We start from the raw sequence: 25,220 nt of genomic DNA on the forward strand, positions 1-25,220 counted from the left end.
CAATGGAAATGTTCCATATGGAACATAAATAACCTTTATTTGTAAGTCAAAGATGTACTGTATATGACATGCCACGTGGAGAACTTCACTGTTTACTCACACATATAAGGGTTACCAACATAATTTAAAAATATACACAAAATAGGCTACAGGGTTCAGGTTCATGCACTAATCAATGTGTCAACAGAAGATTAGATAAGAGTTCATTTGAGTGTCACAGACAGTTGTGTTTGGAAAGAAATTTGTTATCTTGTTAGCATAGAGCAATGCAGTGCTGTATTTCTCCAATTAGGTTCAGATTAGCTTAGATAAACCAGAAGGTGATTCAAATTAATTAGTTAACCATAAATTTTAGGTTCACGAAAATCCTCTAATTTAATTGTATAATCTTTAATTGGTTTAATCTTTCATCCAGATGCAGTTGTGAAAGTGTTTGATACAATAAGATCCCATTGGTTGGCATTAATGTAAACTAAAAGGCAATACATTTGTTACTGTATTTATTAGGTCAATCTTTGTTAACGGTAGTTAATAAAAATACAGCTGTTCACTGTTAGTTCATGTTACCTCAGGTTCTATTAAACAATATTAACAGATACAACTTTCCATATCAATATTAAATGTTGAAATTAACATTAACTAAGATTAACAAATGCTTTAGAATTATTTTTCATTGTCAGGTCATGTGAACTAATGTTAACAAAACCTTAATGTAATGTGTTACTATTCCAAAAAAATAAGTTGATTTGTTAATATTTCCTTCAAGATAAGATCTTATTATGAAATAGGTTTTAGATGATTTTGTGTGTCGGTGTATGAGGCCTATAGCTTAATTGCCATTGGTTGAAAGATTCACTCCTGATTGTTATTTACCTGTCGAGGACAAAATGACCAATTTCAAAATCTGTCCAGAGATCATTTTGCTCTTGTTTGCAAATGTCATATGTAAACCTGACAATCAATTTCTTTTTTGTGAAACATTATCTTCAGTGTCACATGACTAGAAGCACCAACATCAGCCCCGACAAAACGTTTCACAACGTTTTTTAAACAGAAACGGTGATGCGTTGAACACACTGTTCTGATAACGCAAGAGTTGCAACTATGGCAGCTGAGAAGGCCGTTCTTTGTCTTCTTTGTGAAGAATTTTCCGAGCCTGGTGAAGTCGGTATAAATATGTTTAATAGGCAAAATATGCCCGATGTTACAGTTATTGCACTTGCCGCCCAGAACAAAAGAGAACATCCCAATCGAGTGAAGGGATTGCTGAAACTGAAATGGAAGCACACATCTTACCTAATTCAGACTAAAACACATCTATTTAGCCTCACATACTGACTTTATTTGTAGTTTATACTGTTTTAATACCCTGTATTTTCTTTCTCATTTTTAGGAAAAGCACTTAATTACCATTGTTTATTTCTATACCAAATGTCATACACTTGCAATGAAGCAAAAAATTATCATTATGTTGATATCCTATATTTTTACAATAAAACTTGCGACAAACATGTCTTCTAATATAATATCCTCAATTGTTGCGTATACCGAGCTGCATCGAACACATTTGTAAATTACTTTCCGAGTTCACTTTAATACCGCGTGCTTTATATACATGTTGCTGCTGATTGGACTGCAGTTCTGACACACCCACCAAACAAGAAAAAACGTATCTCAAACCCCGTTGCACGCCGTTTCCAGGAAACATGACGTTCAACCCGGAAACCGTAGCAAAACGTTGCGCACCGTTTTGAACCTGACCGTGCCCCTGACCTTGACTCTGTCCCTCTTGTTTACTGTATTTCTGTTATGTGTAGCTTATTGTTACAAAGTTTCATGAGAAATCGGTTGAGCAATGACCTTGCTGTGACCATTATCCCACTGGTTTTATGTTGGAAGGAGTCATTCATGAATGAAACTCTCTAGTTTCATGTCATGAAAGATACTTGTAAATTTCCATTATCATCTCACATGAGTGTGTTGTCAGACATTACTGCTGTCCTACCCTATACATAGCCACAAGTGTTATGGAAAGTCACAAGCAATGGGGAGGGTTTTATTTGTGTCTGTGTGTGTGTACAGTATGTGACAATTGTTCTCAGTGTGGCAATAGCTTTCAAAGCACAGGCACCTTCTGTACCCTTGTGAGTTTGGTAGATTTTCCCACTACGCACCTGACTTAGGTTGAACCAAGTGTCACATTACACCTGAAAATATTATACTCATGAGAGGTCACCTCTGACCGCGTTGGTTGACACCTAAGAGTAGCTATTCTGACCTGATACAATAATAATCTGTCTAGAATCTCTCCCAAAAAGAATACATTAGGTTTTTAAAGGATGGAAACATTATACAACTGATTACTCGTGGTCACCTTCCTTCAATACGATTAATCTGTGTAAAACAAGCCCCCAATTCACCCTGTTACTGACAGAGCAATTTAGATCTCAAATCATTTAAAAAATGCAAGGTTAGAAGTTCACTTGATCACTCTATATGTCATGAGACTATTATAGACTATTATATTTTTTTGCAGCATCTCAAAGTTTCCACTAGTTTCAACAAATCAACAATCTTCAGAGTATATTTTGTTCGAGTGTTAGAATGTTAGGCCTGTATAGAGATGTAAGGTTAGATGTTAGAATTATGGTTAGTTTAAAATGGTTTACTATTTCTTTTTCTTAATCCATCACATGAGTTATTAGGTTCACATTGTTATATTTTGAAATAAAACAGGATGCAATATACAATAACAGTCTGGATACACCTGTTTGTCTTGATCTAAAGGCTTTCTTGAAAATAAGTCTGGAGCAAATATTAATTACGATACGATACGATACGATTCAACTTTATTATCATTTAGCAAAGTACAGGTACAGGGCCAATGAAATGCAGTTGACATCCATCCAGAAATACAAAGAAGCATTAAGTACCAAGTACAAGTAGAGTATGTCTGTGTAGACAATAAATATTAATTGTGCCTATCTTAAAAGTAAAATAGCTTGTAAGAACCATTGACCCAAAGAAGCTATGCCATAAAAATGTGTTTATTTTTATTTGATTTTGGGGTGCTTACTGATACATTTATTTATGTTGTAGACAATTACAAATTGTTTCTGTTTTTTTCCCAATAACAATTTTTATTTTTGGCATGCATGTTAACTCCAAGACTAAATAGGGTATATGTCGAACGTCGCATGACGAAACCGGAAACCTGGTCTCATCGCATCCGCTTGTCATAGAAAGTGTTAACAGCCGTATGAACTGACGCCGATATCTATGGAATTTTAAGGTAATCAGCTAACCTACCTATCTCACTTTGTTATTGGCGTTTTATTCTATTTAAATATCTAAACGTTAGTGTGAAGATTTTTTTTTTTAAATATCGATCTTCACATGCGAGGGACATTGGTTATGATCATCTTTGCTCGCTCCTTTTAAGTTATCTTGAGTAAAACAGTAAAAAAATGCAAGAAGCACATACAAAAGACCTGAACCGGAAGCGATGCGTTCTGTTTTCCGGTTTCGTAATGCGACGTTCGACATATACCCTATTGGCTCATGAAGTTGTTTGACAATGCCAAGATGTACAGAGATGTAAGCTAAGCAAAGGGTGGCTACTATGCAGAGGAATATAAAGTATAAAGTAGTATTGATTCAACTTTTTTGATACTGCACAATTAAAGTGTCACTTATGTCATTTCATAGTTTTGATGATTTTACTCATTCTAATGTGGAAATACTGCTGTAATAGTGACTCGGGTGTAACCCATGCAGGGAAGCTGAAGACAAGACTCAGGTTCTTACAAAACACTAATAAGTTTCATTCTTACTCAAAGCGAGCAAACATAACAGACTGAACCAAGAGTGAAGACAAGGGTGAGTCTTAAACTGAAATGAGCTAATAAATGACACACAGCTGAAACCAATGAACTAATGACGTAACTATGGAAACAGAACAAAAGGTGGGAAACTGAACAAATGAACATGTGAAACTCAGACAAGAGCAAAACAGGGAAACAGATCAAAAACATAACCCTGACATAAGCCGTACACAGACAGTCCAACTGAGGAGGGCAGGAGGGGAGCATAAGAAAACCCAAGGGCGGGAGGGTGGGCGCCCTGGAGGCTGACAATGGGGGGTTTCGGATGAATAGGCAGCCACCAGGGTGGTGCCGGCAGCTCAGGGGACCAGGGCGGAGCCAACAGCTCAAGGCTGAGCGTCTCGGGGACAGCCTCCGGGGATGGATAGCCCCCCTGGGCTTAGAGTTAAATTTTCTGGGGTAGAGTTTTGGATTCTGGAGCTGACTCGTGGGCTGAAGCGGGCTCAGGGACCGGCGGCAAATTCTCAGGCATGGCGACAGCCATCTTTGCTGAGGCAAATGTGTGTACAGCCCACACTCACAACATGCCTGTGGCCACAATAGTCAGCGCTTCATTCCCCAGAGCTAACTCAAGGAAACAAACAGTCTCTGGGAAGGGCGGTGGCCTCGACGGGACGAGACTCTGGAAGGGGATCATGGATTGCCGTGAACCGGGGTGACTGAATGCTTTATGCATTAAACACCATCTCAACACAGAGTCCAGATACCATTCAAGGGTCATGTTGGGATTTCCTGGTGGCATTCACGAGGTGAAGTGTGGGTCTAACGCACACCAAAATAAGTCCATCAGCTGCTGATCCTTTAACGCAAAGATGGCTGTACTCTAGGAACTCCCAGAGCCGGCTCTCCCTATAAGCGAACTAAGCGGCTGCTTAGGGCCCCGCCGCCAGTAGGGGGCCCCCTAACTACAGATGGTACTTGCCGGTGTCGCTGCAGTTTAACAGTCAACCAACCGTGTAAAATCGTTGTTTTCCCTGGACTTAGAAATTTGACCGCAAAAATGAAACGAGTCTATCCATCGGGTGCAGAAAAACGAAAAAAAAAATCCCATTATATTAGAGCTACTACTCTAACGAAATCCAAATTAAGCAGTATTTACTGTCTATTTAAGCTGCCTATAGTGGACAAAAACAGTTAGTGCTGTTTTAAAATTTACAAAGCATTCAGACAGTAATAAAGTAGATGTAGAAATTTGGCAAATCTGTAATCTTTACTTTTACTGTTTCAGTGAGTGTACTTTAATAAACAGTAAAATAATTGTGGGCAATCATGTTAAAAGAGGTACAGATGAAATGTGTAAGGGTTAGATTGTATACAGTTGCTGGTTTGCGGTGGCAACACTCCATTATTCACTGCAAGGCAGGGCCCCAAAATTATCCTGCTTAGGGCCCCCAGATTTACAGAGCCAGCCCTGGGAAATCCTCTAGGTAGGATTCAATATTACAGCCATTTTGATAAATGGAGCACAAGATCTCACCCGCTTTGTCCATTTTGACTGGTGCTGTTGTTGGATCTGGGGATACTGTGACCACTGTAACTGGCAGTACCCTGAGATCCATCTTTCAGGTTTGGGTCCAGTCTTCTATAACGATGCATGCAGGGACGCTGAAGACTCAAGTTCTCAGAAAACACTAATAAGTTTAATTCTTACTCAAAAAGCAAGCAAACACATCTCAACATAACAGAGACTGGACCAAGAGTGAAGACAAGGGTGAGGCTTAAATAACAAACTGAAACTAGCTATAAATGACCCACAGACGAAAACAATGAACTAATAACGACGGTAACTGAACAAAAAAAAAAACACTGAACTGAAAAAAGGAACATGTGAAACTCAGACATGAACAAAACAGGGAAACAGATCAAAAACTATTTTGGCAACCGACACTGAGCAGAGAGAACAGGGCTGCCAACTATCACTCATTCAGCGTGAGACTCAAGCAATTGACACTTTTCACACGCAAAGAAAAAAGAAGTAAACACCGACAGACAAGACAGAGCAGGTTACCTTTGATAGTAAACAGATTCTCAGCTCTCAGATTCTGTCAATTTTATTCCGAAATTCAAAAAATAGCGTTTTGGCGATGGTAAATGTGACGTGACAGATCGTGGTCGTGAACCGAACATCTCTTACTATTTACTACTAGTTAATAGTAAGTAAACACGAATGAACAATAGGTGTGTTGAAAGATACAAATGTTTATGCCTCATACATAATATCGATCAATCAGTGTTTTTCAAAGAGGTCAATAAAACAGCTGGAGAACGATATGTCACATAACGTACATTTAGCCTACCTCAGGAAAGCCATTTGATAGCACGTTAGTTGGCTAGACAAATTGTATATAAAGAGAGGAGTATTTTGCTAAATACTGTATGTGCACTATTAAATATTTATTATATTGTTACTTATATCATTAAAATATTGTAAAAGTGTTATTATAGCCTAGTAAAAACCACATTATATTTATAACATATAGTTATTTTTAACCTTTAATAATAATACCAGCTGACAGGGCTCTCTGTATGTTTACAGCATTAGGTGAGTTACACAATATCCAAATGAATCGATATTGAATCAAGATCGGAATCAAATCACAAGATCACGTGAAATTTGTGTCAAGCAATAAAAACAGTAGCCTACCAATCATTGTACCATGTAAACATTGTAACATGTTGTCACTAAACTTAACAAATTTCTGTTTAGTTACCAAATGTTTTGACAATTACAATACGCATCCTGCTTAAATGTCCCTGTTTGTCTGGACAGAATGTTCAAAATATCTTATTTTCATGAGCATATTGCTCTTATTTATTGTTCACTATTGTACTATTGAGACAATAACAATTTTGCAGTAATGCAAAGATGTCATTATTTCATTTTGTAAAAAATATTAAACACTGTGCATTTAGTTGTTGCTAGTTTGAGTTGAGAAATACACATTCCAGCATTATCACTAACCTGTGTGTACATTTTTCTTGAGAACCAAGCAAGTTGACTAATGAAACTATTTGTTTATTATATCGCAATCGCAATATTGACCTCAATAATTGCAATATGACATTTTCCCTAAATCGTGCAGCCCTAAAACAAACATAACCCTGACATTGGGTGTGTCCAAACTTTTGACTACTTGTACTGACTGGTAAAAAATGTAGATAATCCTCATTTATAAATTCCCTCTGGATAAAAGCATCTGCTAAATGAATAATAATAATAATAATAAAGATATACAATGCTGGGACAAAACAAGTGTAATGAATATACATCCGATTTTTTCTAAATTGATTAGCACATATTTTGACATTAAAGAGTCATTTTAATATGAAATAACTGAATAAAACATCCTTTCTGCACATTATTTACACTAAATCAAATACGTTTACAAGGCAACAATGTACTAAAAACAGAACAGTTTTTCCTCAGCGTTTTTTTTGCATACAGACAGCAGTGTTGTCAAAATGATCCCCGCCTGTTCACACGGATCCGCGAAAACGTCTAAAAACTCAGTATTGCATGACAGGCCAGTAGTTGGCGATGTAACTACGCAGCTGAACACGTAAAAGCCACTTGAAGGCAAGCATGCAACCTTATCTGAATAAAGCATAACGCTAGCTAATCATGCGGGAAGCAGAGAAGGAGACAGAGGCCGTTTTTTAAAAGGAAGGTATAGGAATGTCTCCTGAGATACCTTCATCTGATTTATTTTTGAAGGCAGCATAGATGTATCCTTCACTGCCTTTGATATCCCACAATCCTGTGCATTCCATTCCCTGACTTTTGAACTAGAACATAAAGATGGAGTCTGAAAATTGAAGTTGGTGGTCAGTTTGTGTGTAAAATGTAAATTTTGACCAACTTTTCCCACTTTTGATGACTTTTCTTGCAAGAAGTTAGTATTGTAGTGATTAAATATCCAATTGGTTGTCACCAAAGCTCTCTCTGTTTTGTTATCGATCATTAAATCGTAATGCTGCCTCAGAAGTCTGTTCTGAAATCAGTTTCGTCATCATGCATAAACGCTGCCTGCTCAGTCATTGCCTGACAGGGCAGCAAGGCAACAAGTCAGGTTTTCGGATGCAACCGGTGATTGACTGTTGCACAGCTCTGAACAAAATTATATGACGTCAAGGCTGTATGTGATTGGTAATAAAGGCTCATGTGATACAAGTAGCCATTATGCTTTTTCCAATGGTAGAGCCATGGATTGTCATATCTCCCAATAATAAGACCATCTCTGATATGCATGCGCATGATATCACCATTTTCACAAATTTGTGTATTTGTAGTTTACACGGAGACAATAACAGTATCATTTTCAGAAACTTGTAAACGCCCCCTAAGTTAAACCATAAGATTCTTAGGGGGCGTTTCGACAACACCATTTCAACTAAAAATGGATTTTGCAATTGCATAAGGTCAACCGCAAAAATAACTGTGTACACACCTTTTCAGCACTAAATTATCACTGCGTGTCTTTAGTAAATCATGACAGTAGTTTTTTAATGCCAAAAGAGGGTTTGCGCTGCATGGCGCAAGCTTTTAGTAAATCTGGCCTTAGATGTGGGTGCATTAAGGGAATCTAAGTAGTTTTCCTCCATGCCTTTATTTTGACTGGAAATAATGTATGCTTATTATGGACTTTCACAGATAAAGTGATTTACAGTGATTTGGACAGAGAAGTTGAAACACAAATAAAAAACATTTCAGAGCAAGACTCAAGCAAGTTCTGTCAGAAACACCTTCTGCAGGGCAAAAAAAGTGCAATGTGTCACTATCCATAACATTATATCTGCAGACATATATAGTACCATAATGCAAATTCTATATTTGAATATATATATATATATATATATGTGGGCTATTTGTATTTTCCAAGGTTTAACTATTTCAGTCAGTCCATGTCAGTCCATGCACCTGCCTGGTCTCCTCACATATAGGCTAATATTACCTTTCAGATTCAACATTTTGCCCACTTGAAACTGTCACTCGGATGTGAATTGCAAAAGAATTAACACACCCACTGCACATTTGACAGTCCACGTACACATACGATTAAATCTCTGCTGATAGTCTCAAAGTCCAATAAAACTGTCTATGTGGCTGTGGGACAGAAATACAAAATATTTGGTAATGATGATTCTGTTGACTCTACATTATAACATGACCTCTGAGATGGACATGTGCGCTCTGGCCACGTTGGTGAGGGACGCATCATGTTTTAGAGTCATTTTATAAATATATTAACACTAAAATAAAACGCCTATGATGCATGCAGTGCAACTAACATTAAAAAATGTATTCAGCAATTTACTTCTTCTCATTATTAGGAAAGGGAGAAGAATGAGTTTGGAAAAAGGTGGATTCGAACTTGGGTCAACCAATTCAAAAGCTAGCGTGACCCACCTTACTCTTCATGCCGCTGATTCTACGCCAACACGGCTCAATATGAGGATGACCTATTCCTTCTAAAACAACAGAATGTCACAGTTACATGTCATGTGGGGTCATAAGGGACGTTTCTCTCGCTGTTTTAGGAACAGCTTTGCACCCCTATTGGGATTCATGACGCTCAGTGTGAGCATTACTCAGTGTCCCACTGACAGCTTCCTGTCTATTTTAACTCTGCAGTGTTCAGACATGCCATTGACATTCATAACACCTCTTTGCGTCCATCATGAATTTTCCATCCTGACCCTGTTGAGTGTTTAAAGGAGTCAGGCACAGGACCAGATACTGACTTGCATGCAAATTTGTTGTTATTGCCCTTGGGTCTACCATTAACAAACTGTTGGGGAGAGAGGAACAAGTGCACACAAGTACAAATACAGCTTCATCATAACAATGTGATATTACTATATTGTGAACTAATATCATCCCAAACCGGATTTCTCTAATTTCTCGGCAGCCTTACCCAAACTTTCTATTATGTAACACACTTTTATTCAAGACACCTCCACCTTTTAGCACTAATGCCCATTTTAATGTTTACACATTATACATTTTATTTCACCCTTTTTGTGCCACGCTGTCAACGATAATCAACATTATAGTATACACAATGTGTTAAAGACTGTGTGGAAATATGACCTATAAACTGTGTCTGTTTTTGACTTATTGTAAATGATTCATCAGTGCATGTTACTCAAAGTGATTTTTGTAAGGTATTGGATAATCAATATAAGTCAGATATCTGTTTCAAAATAATGTCTGGTCAATTCACGATGAAGTCGAAAGTCTGGAGTGCATAATCAGATTCCAAAAATGATATGCTACTTGTAATTAGATTATATTACATTTTAAAATACACATAATCAGACTACTGTTACATTTTTATTGATTACATGATCACTTAATATTCACAAAATGGAAGTAAATTATTTATAATTTATTGATTCTCACAAATTCTTATTTTCTGTCTTTTAAATTGACGTTTCAATGCACTTCATTTAAAAAAAAAGTTATTTCTCTTTTTGTATTGTTATATCATTATTGTACAATATTATCCTATTCAAATATGTGATAAACTAGTTAAGGCTAAAAGTAAGGTCAAAAGTAATCTAAAGGTCATCAAAAAGTAGTCCGATATTATTATGTTCTTATATATATATAAGAACATGAACTAGAAACTAGTTGTACTGATATGGGTGATATTTGAGCCCACTGACAAATCAGAGCAGAATGGGACTGATTCGCATTGAATGAGATTTGTCTGCCATCTTGTGGTCGTACGGCATCACTGTAATATGGAAAAGATAACTTTCTGTTCCATCTAGGTTTGTGGTAAGTTAACAAGGACGTATTTTATAAAAGTATACTGCTATAAATGGGGTTTAGCAATGCAGTTTTCCAGATATCGATTATTAGGGTATACTGAAATTACTGCAATTGACTAAACAAGACTTCACTAAGATTGTAAGACGATGATGTTGATTCATCTTTAAAATAAACTAGATTTTTAACAGAATTCCATATAATTATTTCTATATTATCAATTCATTCAAATGGAAAGAATGATAAAGTACTAGTGCTAACTAATAACAATAATACATAGGCTACTGTACTAACATAGACTACTTTTAAAACTATTATTATTAATAATTATCAACACTTGTTTTTGTGTATCTGTGCAGAAAATCTGAACATAAAATAGAACATTTATGTAAAAACAATTTACATAAAATGTAAATGGGGGTTTGTGTAAAAACAAATATTGCATCACGATAAGTGTAATTGTGATTGTCAAAACATTTGGTAACTAAATAGAATTTTATGAAGTTTAGTGACAACATGTTATAATGTTTACATTGTACAATGACTGGTAGGATACAGTTTTTATTATTGCTTGACAAAAATTTCAAGATTTCAATTCCATTCTTGTGATTTGATTCCGATTTTGATTCAATATTGACTAATTTGGATACATGTTTATTTTCAATTTTATTTAAAAAAATTATCTCACCTAATGCTGTAAACATAGAGGGCCTAATCTGCTGGTATTATTAAAGGTTAAAAATAACAAATTAAATATAATGCAGTTTTTGTTATAATAACAATTATTTAATGGCACAAGTAAAAATATAATAAATATGTAATATAGTGCTCAGCAAAATCTCCTCTCAAGCTATTTTTTCTATTCAATTAACATGCTATGGTCATTAAATGGCTTTCCTGAGGTAAATGTAACGTTATGTGACATAATTGTTCTCCTGCTGTTATATATTGACCTCTTTCAGTGGTTGAAAAACACTAATTGGTCGATATTATTATGTATACTTTCGGTAAGTTGTACTGCATCTTACAGATGAAAAAGTAACAGATGATCGGTTCACGTGCACTTGAACTGAGGCACTCAGCGATCTGTCTCGTCACATTTACAAGCGCCAAACGTATTTTTGTCTGAATTTCGTAATAAAATTGACGGAATCTAAGAGCTGAGAATTAGTTTAATATTAAAAGTACCTCTTTGCTCCGCAATTTTTTCTGTGCGTGAGAAAATGGATGTGTGGCGTGAGAGCGTGTGAAAAGTGTCAATTGCGTGAGTCTCACGCTCAATGCGTGAGAGTTGGCAGCCCTGTCAACAAGGATTGTCCTAACCTTTTTTTGGGCTAACATTTTGAGAACATTTTTAAAGACCAAGGTAACTCTTAGCGAACGTTCTGTTAACGTTACTGGAAGAATGTTGGCTTTGATATAACCTTGCGCGTGCGTCCCAATTCTGAGAACGTTGTTAGCCGCGTAAATCCATACCATATTATTTACCTATATCACCAGCAGGTGGCGTAATTGGACCACATCGTTTTCTTTTCTCATCTGAATACACCGCAGTAAGTGTGACATGCACTTTAGTAGGCCTATATATTGTGATAACGTGATACTCGTGTGTTCAACTTGACAAACTAGAAAATCTCTAATACAATGGTAACAAACTGAGGCTATCTGGTTACTTCTAGTCTAGGCTCATGTTGGAGTTGTTTGCAAACATCATGCCTGTTACCTGTGTCTTTAAACACCTCCAATACATCACCTGAGACATTAACAGTAGCCTATCTAGTTGTGATAAATGTCATAAGAATAATGCAACAATGCAAACACTTGACATGCATCATCTTGAATTGTTCAAGAGACAGAAAAACACACAGTCACAAGCCACCCACTCCAGACCCTTCACACATTTCAGTGCTTGAGAAATCAGTGTTTAGCAGCACAGATGGATCTTACACAACACATCCAGGAAATCAACTTTCAAAAGATTTCAGTCAGAAACTGCTCTTGACTCTGATTGGTCAATTGCAGCAATCTACCATCAAGTCATTTTGTGACCATTGAACTAAACTGAATTGATTCAACATTGAACCGATTACTATATTCTTAGAGCTGCGTTTAGCTGAATTGAACTCATTTCATAACCGAGGAGCTTTACACCATTAAATGATTATTTTACTATTACTGTGAAGCTGCTTTGAATAATCAATTTGTATAAAGTTAAATAAAGGTGACTTGACCACTGGCAACCGATTTTGAGTTAAACCTATTGTGCTAGATAAGCGAAATAGCAGCTATTTCTCAATCAAAATAATTGAGAATTGAGAACTGGAATGTTACATCAATGTTTAATCAGTTTTGGCCACATGATCATGCCGGACCCCACACAGAGTAAGAGTTTAGGCTGCTTGTAAGGAACACCTTAGGGGTTGAGGCAGAAGAAGCAGTTCTTTGATGAAAGCCGATAGACAGATGAGCAAGTCCAGCTGTCCAGACCCTCTCGGCATCAGCTTACCGCAGCCTAAGTGCCTCCCAAAGAGATCCCAGAGCAAATGGACCCCCGGCCCCGCTACCCTTTACCATATGATATGGCATATATATCAGCCCTCTTTTCATGCAGCCACACACTTACGCATAATCACACATGCACACATACATCTTAGAACAGACTGTTCTTTCTCCATGGAGTATCATTTTATTTTATTGCTTTTATGTCAGAATTGCAGGGCAGTAAAAACACATGCCCTCCCCTCAGACACTCGAAGTAACACATGCATGCTGAAACAGCTGATTCTCTCTCCTCCTCAGGGGGCCTCTGCCTGGTGCCAGACCCAACGGCTGAATGTTGTACTGTTATTCTGTAGTGCTTAAATGCCTCAGCTGTCAAAAAAAAAATTCAACTAGACTGCCAAACATCCCAGGCCTTAGACAAACTTCAGGGGTGTTTTGGTAGTGTTTCTTCTGCTTTGTGACTTATACTGACTAAACTCAACTCAGAAAGATCTCATTCATTTATTCACTCAGCCTAACAGTATGCTTAATACAAACAATACTACTCTACATATAATCCCTATTGTTCCTCCTAGACTGCAGTGGCATTAACTGAAAGCGATTGGACTTCAGCTTCTCAGATTTTTCTCCTTCTTTCAGTAAAACATGTTTTTCCACATGTTTCTTCGTTTCAGATGAGATCTCATCAGTATTTTTAACGGTTTACACTTTATTTGGTAACACTTTATTTTACAGTGTCCTTGTTACATGTTACATGTACTTACCATAGTAATAACAGTAAATTATGCATAATTACATGCAACTAACCGTCAACCAAATCCTAATCCTTGCCTTACCCCATAGTAAGTACATGTAGTTGCTTAATATAATGTGTATACTCAGTATACTTAAATATATAATTACACTGTAACAATGACACCGGCTTAAATGAATGTGTAACCCTTTATTTTAAGGTGTTGCTGTTACAGTTTAATTACACAAATTAGTACTGAGTAATATTATTTAACTAGCCTACTTACTATAAGGTTAAGGTTAGATTTTGGTTTATGGTTAGTTTTAATTATGCTTAATTTACTGTTATTACCATAGTACGTACATGTAACTTGTAACTACATCACCTTGTGTTACCTTAAAATGTACTCAGATTTGGCAAGATACTAAAGTCTGCAAATAGAAGTCGTACTCAAAATCTCAATATTAATGATAGATAGATAGATAGATAGATAGATAGATAGATAGATAGATAGATAGATAGATAGATAGATAGATAGATAGATAGATAGATTGATTGATAGATAGATCCCCTTTGCTCAGTTGTTTGTGCTATCCACATTCTTTTTGTTTCTGTATGCTCTAATGGTATGTATTTGTCTCATTTGTGTCTATTTTGATTTCTTAAATAAAATTTTAGAAGAATCATCTGAGACAAAGATGAAGTCATATTTGAAGTCATCACAATTGAGTGCTATACTCAAAAGTGTAGTAAAATTGTTGTGCATCCCTTGTTGTGTCTTCTGAAGAGCTATAAGAGCATAAACTATAAGCAGATGACCTGTCATTTGACACACAAGTATGAGTATAAGACCCATTACAGTTGTGGGAGGTGAGGTTGTGTAATTAGTTCTACTTTAATGGTTTTACAAGTGGACAGAAGGTCCTCTTCCCCACCTCACCCCCAGCCCTCTTCCTGTGCGGGATGAATAATGCTTTGATCAGCTAGAGAGGGATGGATCAGTGCATGTGTGAGTGATAGAGAGAGAAAGAGTGCAGGAAAAGGAGTATTTGTATTTAAAGTCTGCAGATGTGTGTGTGAGGGTGGAAAGGGAGGATCAATCATGTTCATTGACAGTTCTTATCCAGGATGAAGGCTCACCCAGGGATTCCCCAGAGACTCATACAGTGGTCCATCATGCTGCTGGCAGAAGGGGCTGATGGGATGCAGTGACCGGCCCATCTGTCGGGACATGGACATGACACATATGGCTGCACATCTTCTCAGCATCTCTCCACTGTCCTGGTCACTCCCACCTTGGAATACATGAAATAGCCTTCTAAGGAAACGCCATTTGTTTCTGAAAAATGCCATTTATTAATCTATTAGCATTTCGTTTGAAAACAATACTGCTAAACTCTCAGTTTCAACACTCTCTCATCATGGTAGTTTGCGAATTCATATGAATTCGTACAAAACTTATGTTTTCTAACAATCTGCTTACACTCCACTGAGGGTTAAGTGTAGGGATGGGGTTAGGGCTCGACTTTCATGCTCAGTTTTTTTCTAAGGGCACATTTACACTAGCCTGGTAATCCCAAACTCTGCTACTTCGCTTTGCTTCGTAGACAGAGTCTGGCATGGCATAATTGAAAAGCGTTTTCTTTCTCGCGGGGAGGCGCTTGTCTAAAGTTTAAAATCATTGGTTCCCGTAAGCCAATCACATAACGTTTGGTTATGGCGTGTGTTATGTGCATGCTCAGCCGCATCTAACTTCCACTGTAAACACATGTAGTATGATGCGAAAACAAAACCATCGAGCGAAATACCGGAGTGAACATGGCTGTGAACGACTTTTGCAGATTATGTGAAGTAAATCTACGCATCCACAGTACAATCAGTGTCTACGTCACGGCTCTCAGCCCGCCCTCTGTTCGTTGATTGGCCGGCTGTTTTCAGGCCGGAGGAAAACGGAAAGCTATTACGCTGTCTCAGACTGAGTACAGAAGCGAAATGAAATTGAGTGGAAGTAAGAAGTCTGACGTAGTCAGGCTACATTTACACGGCAATGATGTACTAAAAACAGAATTTTTGTTTTGTTTTGATTTTTGAAAAGTTTCAGATGACAACATTTTCGAAATGATCCCGTTCACACTAATCCACAAAAACAAGTAAAAATGTTGTATGCCAGGCCAGTAGTTGGCGATGTCACTTTGTAAAGAAACTACGAGCCTGCGCACATATGCATTTTTCTACAGTGCCTATCAAGCACATAAGCTGCGTCCAAATTCAGAGCCTGCATCCTTCTAAGACAATGAAAGGTCAGAGCGATATATTCATATTCAGAACAGTAGGAAGAAAAACAGGAAAAATTTATGTCTAATATTATTACATCAGTAGTTGGATGGAGGACAAAGCGAATTACAGTCTGAGCAGATTGCTAAACATCAGCACTTTTATTCCTTTGTCCATGTGTGTGTGCAGCATTGCAGACAAAAGATGGTGTTCTTCTTGTCTCATTCTTTTGAAACACCCAAAAGCATCCAATAACAACACATTAGTAGTACATTGTGCAGAACCAACCAATCCAAAATGGTGATTTGCTTGTGTGCTTATTTTAGCTTTAGCTATGTCATAAATTCTACATGGATTGAACAAAGAAAGATGTACTGTCTTTGTGAGGACTGTTTCTGTATAGTGCTTAATCAGCATTCGCTCATTGTTTTTTCATTTAACACTTTGCTGCTGTGTATGGATATTCATTAGAAGCAATTGAACGATATTGATACTGGATTCAGCCAGTAAGCCATCAGGACTGTGATTTATTGGTGCTTATTACAGAGCATTGATCAGTATTGAGTTGAGAGTTGGTGGAGCCATGTAGCTGATTGATCATGGTAGCTGCTCTCTATAGCGGCCTGGGAGTCATTAGCAGTCCAATAATAATTTGCTTTCAATGAGTGTCTGTCTGAATCAAGACTTTTTCTTCAGCCAATAAAGGATTTGTTGAGTGAATGTTGCTTCCCAGTGATTGATGAACACGAATGTACGCAACCATTTTCTGAATTATGAAGTGATGAAGATGTGAGTGATGCTTGATGATTCTGGATGGTTTCCAGGGTGTTGCTATGTGGTTGCTAAGAGGGTTTTCTGCATGGTTTCCAGGGCGTTTCTATGCAGTTGTTTAAATGTTCTAAAAGGTTGTTGACACATTCCTGAGCAGTTGATAGGTAGGTGGTTTGTTAGACCATTTCTATGAGGATAATATGGTGTTCTGGGTGGTTTCTAAGTTGTTGCTTACTGCCTCAAGTCTTTCCATCCACCTAAAAAAATGCTGCATGGAAATGTCCAGTTATGCATACATTCTCTAAATGTGCATAAAAACCTTTTGTGCTCAATTGAGGCGGATAATTTTTTTTATCTGACAAGAAGACATACGCATAAACTATGATGGAAACACATTTACCGAATAAATACCTCGATGCGCAACAAAAAACTCTTGTGACTTTGCCTTAACAGTGGATGTGATTGGAGCAATTTCATTGTACAGCGTCTGAAATGCCTGAGACAAAGTCTGTCATCAAAGTCTAGCTTCCCCGATTGCAGCAATATCCATTTTTATTACAGAAATTTTGCACCAGTTTCTGGGAAGTGATGATTTTGTTCGCTTGAACACATGGGATGGAAACGCTGCTTTATTCACAAATGTTTTATATAATATTCCAGTTTTGTGCTTAAGTTAAATAATGCAACATTGGATGAATAGCTTATGATATCCTGGTCCCTATGTGAGTAGTCCCTTTTTTCCAATGAGGGTCTATGGGATTTTTTTGCCCATTTTTTGCCAGAAAAAAATCATAAGCATGATCGCATTGAAAACAATAGCTTCTACAAATGTTTGGTGTCTGTAAATTCTACATAATCCCAAATACAAGTATGAGCAATACTAATAAAAGTGATGCTTTTGCATGTTTGACATCCTGAATATGGCAGTAATTATTTGGTCATACTTCAAAAATGTGACTAATTGCAAAAGATAATGAGAAAACACTTTAAAAAGGTCCTTTGCCATCTAGCAGACCTTATCATCCAAGCTTAAGTCCATTTTATAGTACGCTAATTGCAAACAATCCCACTGGAGTAACCGAGGTTAAGGACCTTACTCATAGACACAGTGGTGAGCAAAAGTGGAAATCAACTTTGTGTTTCCAGGGTCACAATTTCTTGGGATAAAATCTGCATTTCATTTAAAAGCCCTTGTCTTCTTGAGTAAGAAGGATTAGAAGGTTTCATCCATCCCCCTTTCCACAACCTTGTGTGTATTTACTGAATTATTGGGCTATTACCGAGTGATTGATTGGTGTCCCACAAGATGCATGACATTACTCCCCCTGCATCATTGATGTACAGGGCCTCCCTACAGCCTGTAACGGCGCTCCTGGAAAAGCTGGTCCGAGTTTTTGGAGGAGGAGTAGGGTTGAGTGCTTCACTATGGGTAGGAGAGGCTATTGACTATTGGAAGGCTTTGTATTGAGAGAGCATTCTGGGAATGGGATCGATAGATCAATGAAGAGAATTGTCTGAATGTCTTGAATTCCTGTAGAGTGGTCCTCCCCATGGCCCCACCCTGTCCTGGTGAGATGGCCTATCTCTCTGGGGTGACTGGCTGCTAATGTGCTAATGTGCCCTGCTTGACTTCTCCCTAAAGCCAACAATGCCCCCTACTCCTCTCTGTTTGACAAACATATGCTGGAGAGACAATGGAAAGGGTGGGTGGGACGTGGATGAGTTGAGGTATCTTCAGCTTGAGTTAACTTGGAGGGCTCTTGGTGGGAAAGATGGTGTTGTTAGTGTTAACCATTGTTCTGAGTGAAATGTGAATGTTTTGGACTATGAAACAGAGGCAGGCAATGGGAGGAGATTCTGAAGCTCCCCTGGTTGTCTAAAAGGCCAAAGGGCCCGTCATTCTCTCGGGCTATAATGAATATTGCATAAGTGCAACAGATTGCGGGGTGTCTCCAAAACAGTGAGATTATCACAGAAGAGCACAAACACAATGCAGAAAGCTTCACTGACTTTGCTATTCATGAGTTTTATTCGTCAGAGACTCACATCAGTCATGAATATTAAGAGGATTAATCAGACAATGACGTGTTACGGGAGGACTAGTGACTATCTATCTATCTACAGTGCAATGCATAAGTGAATACACCCATGCTAAAGTTGACTAAAAAGAGGAATAAAAAATCATATTTTGGAAATTGAACTTAATGCCTTAATTAAAAAAATTAGGAAAAATCCAACCTTTAAGGACACCAATTTTCTTTGTGAATGAATAATGTATCGTAAATAAATAAATGTTCTTCCTTAAAATACATGGTGCATAAGTGAGTACACCCCTATGTTAAATTCCCATAGAGGCAGGCAGATTTTTATTTTTAAGTATTTTTTTTTATTTTTTTTTAGGATACTATGCATCCTGATAAAGTTCACTTGGCCTTTGGAATTAAAATAGCCCCACATCATCACATAGCATTCACCATACCTAGAGATGGGCATGGGGTACTTTCCATAAGATCATCTCTCAATGCAAATCAAACTAGCTATTAGGCTAACTGAAATAAAACCATGCCAATCTCTAGGTATGGTGAATGCTATGTGATGATGTGGGGCTATTTTAATTCCAAAGGCCAAGTGAACTTTATCAGGATGCATAGTATCCTAAAAAATAAAAAATAAAAAATACTTAAAAATAAAAATCTGCCTGCCTCTATGGGAATTTAACATAGGGGTGTACTCACTTATGCACCATGTATTTTAAGGAAGAACATTTATTTATTTACGATACATTATTCATTCACAAAGAAAATTGGTGTCCTTAAAGGTTGGATTTTTCCAAATTTTTTTAATTAAGGCATTAAGTTAAATTTCCAAAATATGATTTTTTATTCCTCTTTTTAGTCAACTTTAGCATGGGTGTATTCACTTATGCATTGCACTCTATCTATCTATCTATCTATCTATCTATCTATCTATCTATCTATCTATCTATCTATCTATCTATCTATCTATCTATCTATCTATCCATCCATCCATCCATCCATCCATCCATCCATCCATCCAATTCCATCCATCCATCCAGAAAGGTCTGTCTTAATTCTGTGTCCACACTAAAAATACCAAGGTCCAGAGATGTTCTTAACAATTTAGAAAATTAGTCACTTCCAGTCAAGGCCCCCAGCATGGCTAAATGTTTTTAGCACAGCAATTTGGTGTATTACAGACTATTTTGGTGTAATGTAAATTATTGTCCTGTCTCTGATCCTCCTTGCTAAAATGCAAACACAAGCACGCACACACACACACACACACACACAAACAAACAAACAAACAAACAATCATTTCCCCTATGTAACTACCAAACAGTTGTTTGGTCCCACTGTGAGCACAGACAGAGGAAGTAATAGTCATCTGGCAAGGCAACAGCTGTTTTATTTGGCCTAGTTCTGCTTGGACTGTATGACAATGAATGCAACCCTCAAACTTAATCAAATGGAAGGGGTCAGTTGGAAACTATTCTCATTCTAATTTGAAGAAACACATAAGCAATGCATCAGAAACACAGTTGAGAGGAGATTATGTCATGATGTGCCTTTCAGTTGTAAAAATGTTTGTGCCCTTGTTCAATAAGAGGGTGAGCTTGTGATTACTACTAAAGTGAAAGGCTAGATTTCTCTTGTACCACTTTCTTTTATAGCCTAGAATTTTTATTTGCAATATGGGAGACTGTGGGGAATCTCACTAAACAAGACCCTGTAAGTCTCCGTAAGTTTTAATATCAGCAAAATTCCCAAACCAAAAGCTGCAGATATTTCAATTATATATAGGCTCTAAAAATGTCATAACCCAAATATACTTCATATGGCAACATCTAAATTGAATTGTTTTAGTCATGTAAAACATAGTGTTATGACTGAACTAAAAAAAATTACTTTTTACTTTCTTTTTTTTTTAAATAGCGTACACACTAAAAGTGGTACTTGAGGCCAACTCAGTGAAACCATTCCCTCATACCTAATAAACTCAGTGATGTATCCAAATTTTCACCCTTGTATTTCTGTTTACTTTGTAAATATATACTGAATATGCATATAAGTCGTCACCTTGATTTCTATAGCGCTTTGTACAGATTGTTTCAAAGCAGCTTCACAATAGCTTACACAATCCATGTGTATTTGTGCGTGCATATGTCCTTTGATGGTTTGTGTGTAGTTACTATACAAAAACACCCTTTTTAGAAGTTAAAATAGTTTTGTGTGTGATGTTTTGAATATTGTGTGCTTGTTTTGCGGGATTGTGTGTAGAGTTTAGAGAAAAGGAGCCATTGTTTGAGAAATTGCTTGAGCAATTTAAAAAAAATAATAACTGTAAATGTATTTTTTGGTCAGTCTTTGAGGATAAAATGAGCAGCTAATTATAGCCTTTCAACTATACTTGAACCCTCTTTAGTATTTAATCTAATATTTGATTTTGAGGATCAATCTTTACATAATGTCAGTATTGAGTTGATACTTTAATCTGCACTTACATTCTGTGTGCATGGCTAAATCTTTGACAAAATTTTGGATCCACAGGTAGCCAGACAATCAACGCATGAGCTTTCCCACTGGCTCTTGGCCAGCAGGACATCTTTATGTTGAACAACTGCATGTATCCACTTACAATGTAAACGTGTTACAACCTGACATTGAGCTGATGTTTGTGGGCATTGCTGAAACTCTTTATTACATTCAGAGGCCAGATTGCTCTGCCATTATATATGCAGTGTTGATATACAAGGGTCCAGCTCTTTGAAGAGGGCATCTTTGTCTATAGGTCACGTCAGGTCATCTGGACCTTCCTGGCTCAACGCTGCTCTTTGTGAGAGCCTGCTAATCTTGATTTTGAGCAGACTGCAGGCCAGGATGCGCAGCTCCTCTGTTAACACCCGCTGCATTCCAGTAGGCCATTGCTGAAAGGCCGTTCCTTTTGGAATGGAGGCTATTTATCCAGTTAGCTGTAAAAAGGGGCACATGAGATTAACCAGGAAATCAATGTGGGAAATACGGCTTACATATAGTTGGCTTCTATGATAAATGTCTTGTGATGTTCCTCATTTAGATAAAAGTTAATGATTAAAGAGGGCGAGTAAATTATAACAGAATGTAATTTTTACCAGTGCAACAATCCATTATATGCATATCTTGTTTTTTCTAGGCTTTTGAAGCGTCATTAATTTATTTAAAATTTAAATTGTGAGGCTCTCGGCACCGTTTTGCCATGTTAATCATATCCACGACCTTCACTCATATTACCAGTGTAAGATTTCTGTATGCAGATTCTTCTACAAAGTTATTCTGACCTTTGTGGTTTTGTGGCTTTTTTGCTGGCAGTTTGATTAATTTTGTCAGGTCATATGAGCATGTCTGCAATCCATTTGTAAATGAACAGCGGTCTGTTTGATCAAACGAAGATGGCATCAAATCAATGATGTAATCACTCTTTTTTGGCTGCTGCATGGATTTCCAGGAATGCTGAGGAGGTGACCAGGAGGAAAGAGGTTCCTATCATGTACAGACGCACCAGGGACGTCATTTAACCCAATCTCGGTCTCAAATTCCTTCCTGTCCCTTTTTTTTTTTTTTTTTTTTTCACATAGACCTTTATCATTCACAAACAAATATCCCAGCAAGCAATAGCCGTCATTTCACCGTCTAGGTTAACTATATTTTTTATAGTTTATAGGTGAGAATTTTTTATCAAATTTGCAGATGATACTGCATTAGTTAGTCTCCTTCAGGGGGACAAGGACAGTCATGGACCTGTTTTAAATGAATTTAGTTTTTGGTGTGACATGTCAAACCTTCACTGAAGGAGTCTTCAGTGAGTGTGACCACTATTAAAGGGGAGTCAATTCAGAGTGTTAATGAGTATCTTGGGGTTGTCTTTGATCACAAACTGAGGTGGGATAAATGGACTGAGGCTGTAAACAAAAAAGGACAGCAAAGACTATACTTCCTTAGGAAGATGTTGTCATTTAATGTAAGCGTCTCAATCCTTAGAGTGTTTTATCATTCTTTTATTGAAAGCGTTTTTACATTTTGTATTACTTGTTGGTTTGGAAATGTCACAGTGGAACAAAAGAGTTCGCTAAGGAAAGTCTTGAGTATTGCGAGTAAACTAATTGGTATCCCTTTGAGAGGTCTTGAACAAATTCATCAAACCAGATGCCTTAGTAAAGCAACAAAAATCATATCAGATAACAGGCATCCTCTGTTCGATAAATTTGAGAGATTACCCTCAGGTCGAAGATTTAGGATGCTAGCAATTTTTTTAAATAGGGGGAAAAAGTCCTTCCTGCCACATGCAGTTAAATTGTTAAATGGAAGATAGTGTTGTTGTTTACTGAGCGGGTCTCAGTGATGATTCATGGTTTTTTTCCCTTTTTTTTCTGTATTTATGTATATTGTTGGTCTTGTATGTACGCATGCTGAAACACAAGCAAACAAAACTTCCCTAAGGGGATAAGAAAGTAATCAATCAAAAAATATATAGACCAAAAACAGTCTGGCTAACCCACATCATGCCAAAATAACCTTGAATTTGGTTACACGTCGTTTTTGCCAAAGTAATGTGCGAGATGTATGATATTCCATCATGTAAGCAAAGTCAACAGTGGTTACAAGGTGTTTGGTTTAATTTCTTTGACATCTAAATGATGACTAGTCTATTCTTGGGTTATGGTGAGACGTCTATAAAATTTTCACTGTCAGCCCAAATTTTGCCTTGTTTTAGCCTAGATGTCAGGCTACATTTGGGTGCTTTCAACAAAAACTAAAAATTTTATTCATTTAGTCATTCCAAATTTATCTGAGAGCTCATATTTTTTCTGTTGGAGATTTTATTTGAAGAATCTTCATGCAGCTCTTGTCTGTAAAACATTGACAGTGGCTGTAAAAGGACAAAAACTCATAAAATAACAGTAAACATCATAAACAAGAACAGTAACAACCATAAACCAGTCTTTAGAAGACATTTTAACTTTGATGAGTTAAAGTAATTTAATAAAATGTTATGTAGTGAATGTTATGCCATAACTCATTTATCATATATATATCTATATACACACACACACACACACACACACACACACACTCAACAGTCACTTTAGGTACACCTGCCGGTTTTGGACCCCCTTTTGCCTTCAGAAATCCCTTAATTCTTTGTGGCACAGATTCAACAAGGTGCTGGAAACATACCTCAGAGATTGAGCTGCTGCCATGTGATTGGCTGATTAGATATTTGCGTTAATGAGCAGTTGAACATGTACCATATAAAGTGGGCAATGAGTGTATATACAAAACAAGTGTAAAGAGAAAAGAACAATTTCAATATGTTAATATTTTAAGAAATCATCCTATCAATGGTTACATTTTATTCTGAAAAAATAACATTATGTCAGTGTATAGCCAAGTTTTTAGTCAGAGGAAAATCACATCGGTTCAGTGTGATTGTGATCATTTCAATAGAAACAGTTTGATTACATTAAACAAACATGGACATTTGCCACATGATTATTCAACTGATGAGGTATTTGTTGAGCACAAGCTGTACACATTTTTATTTCTGTTTTCCACATAAACAACAACAAAAAAAAAAAACCTGCACACACATTTGGAATGACATAAGGGCGAGTAAATAATGACAAAACATTCATTTTTGGCTGAACTATCCCTTTCAAATCAAAACAGTGATTTCACAGTCAAATTATATGGTATGCCTCTAATAAGCTGTGAGTATGTTCAAGTGCTTAATTTGTAGATGTAAATCCGTATGTGTAAGCAGGTGGGTGGGTAACTGCTTGGCAGACTGCAAAGACCAAGACTGCAGAGCCAGCAGAAGATCTCGGAGAGGAGTGGGTGGGGATAAGCAAGGGCCAGCCTGAACCAGGATATGGAGGAGATGGCTTTGTAATCACTCCCTTCTGTTCCATTGAATAGACATATACACAGTCAATTCTACATAGAAACAAAAGTACAAACCTTTTCTAACATGCATGAACGTGTACAACAACCCTAGTTTTTTTTGTTGTTTGTAGTTTGAGCAAACCTGTAGTTTGAGCAAAGTCTCCTAGTTCCAAGTGTTCAGCAGTGCAAGAAGAAGGCTGTGTTAAAATGCATATGGCGGATGTTGTTGGCTACTGATTTGAAACACAAAGGGAAAAAATATGTATGAATAGAGAAAATTCAAGAAAAGACTAGATGAGGAAAGGCTGTATATATGCTCTAAATTATGTATTATACAAATA

This window comes from Rutilus rutilus, assembly GCF_951802725.1.
Source record: "Rutilus rutilus genome assembly, chromosome: 11".
NCBI lineage: Eukaryota > Metazoa > Chordata > Actinopteri > Cypriniformes > Leuciscidae > Rutilus > Rutilus rutilus.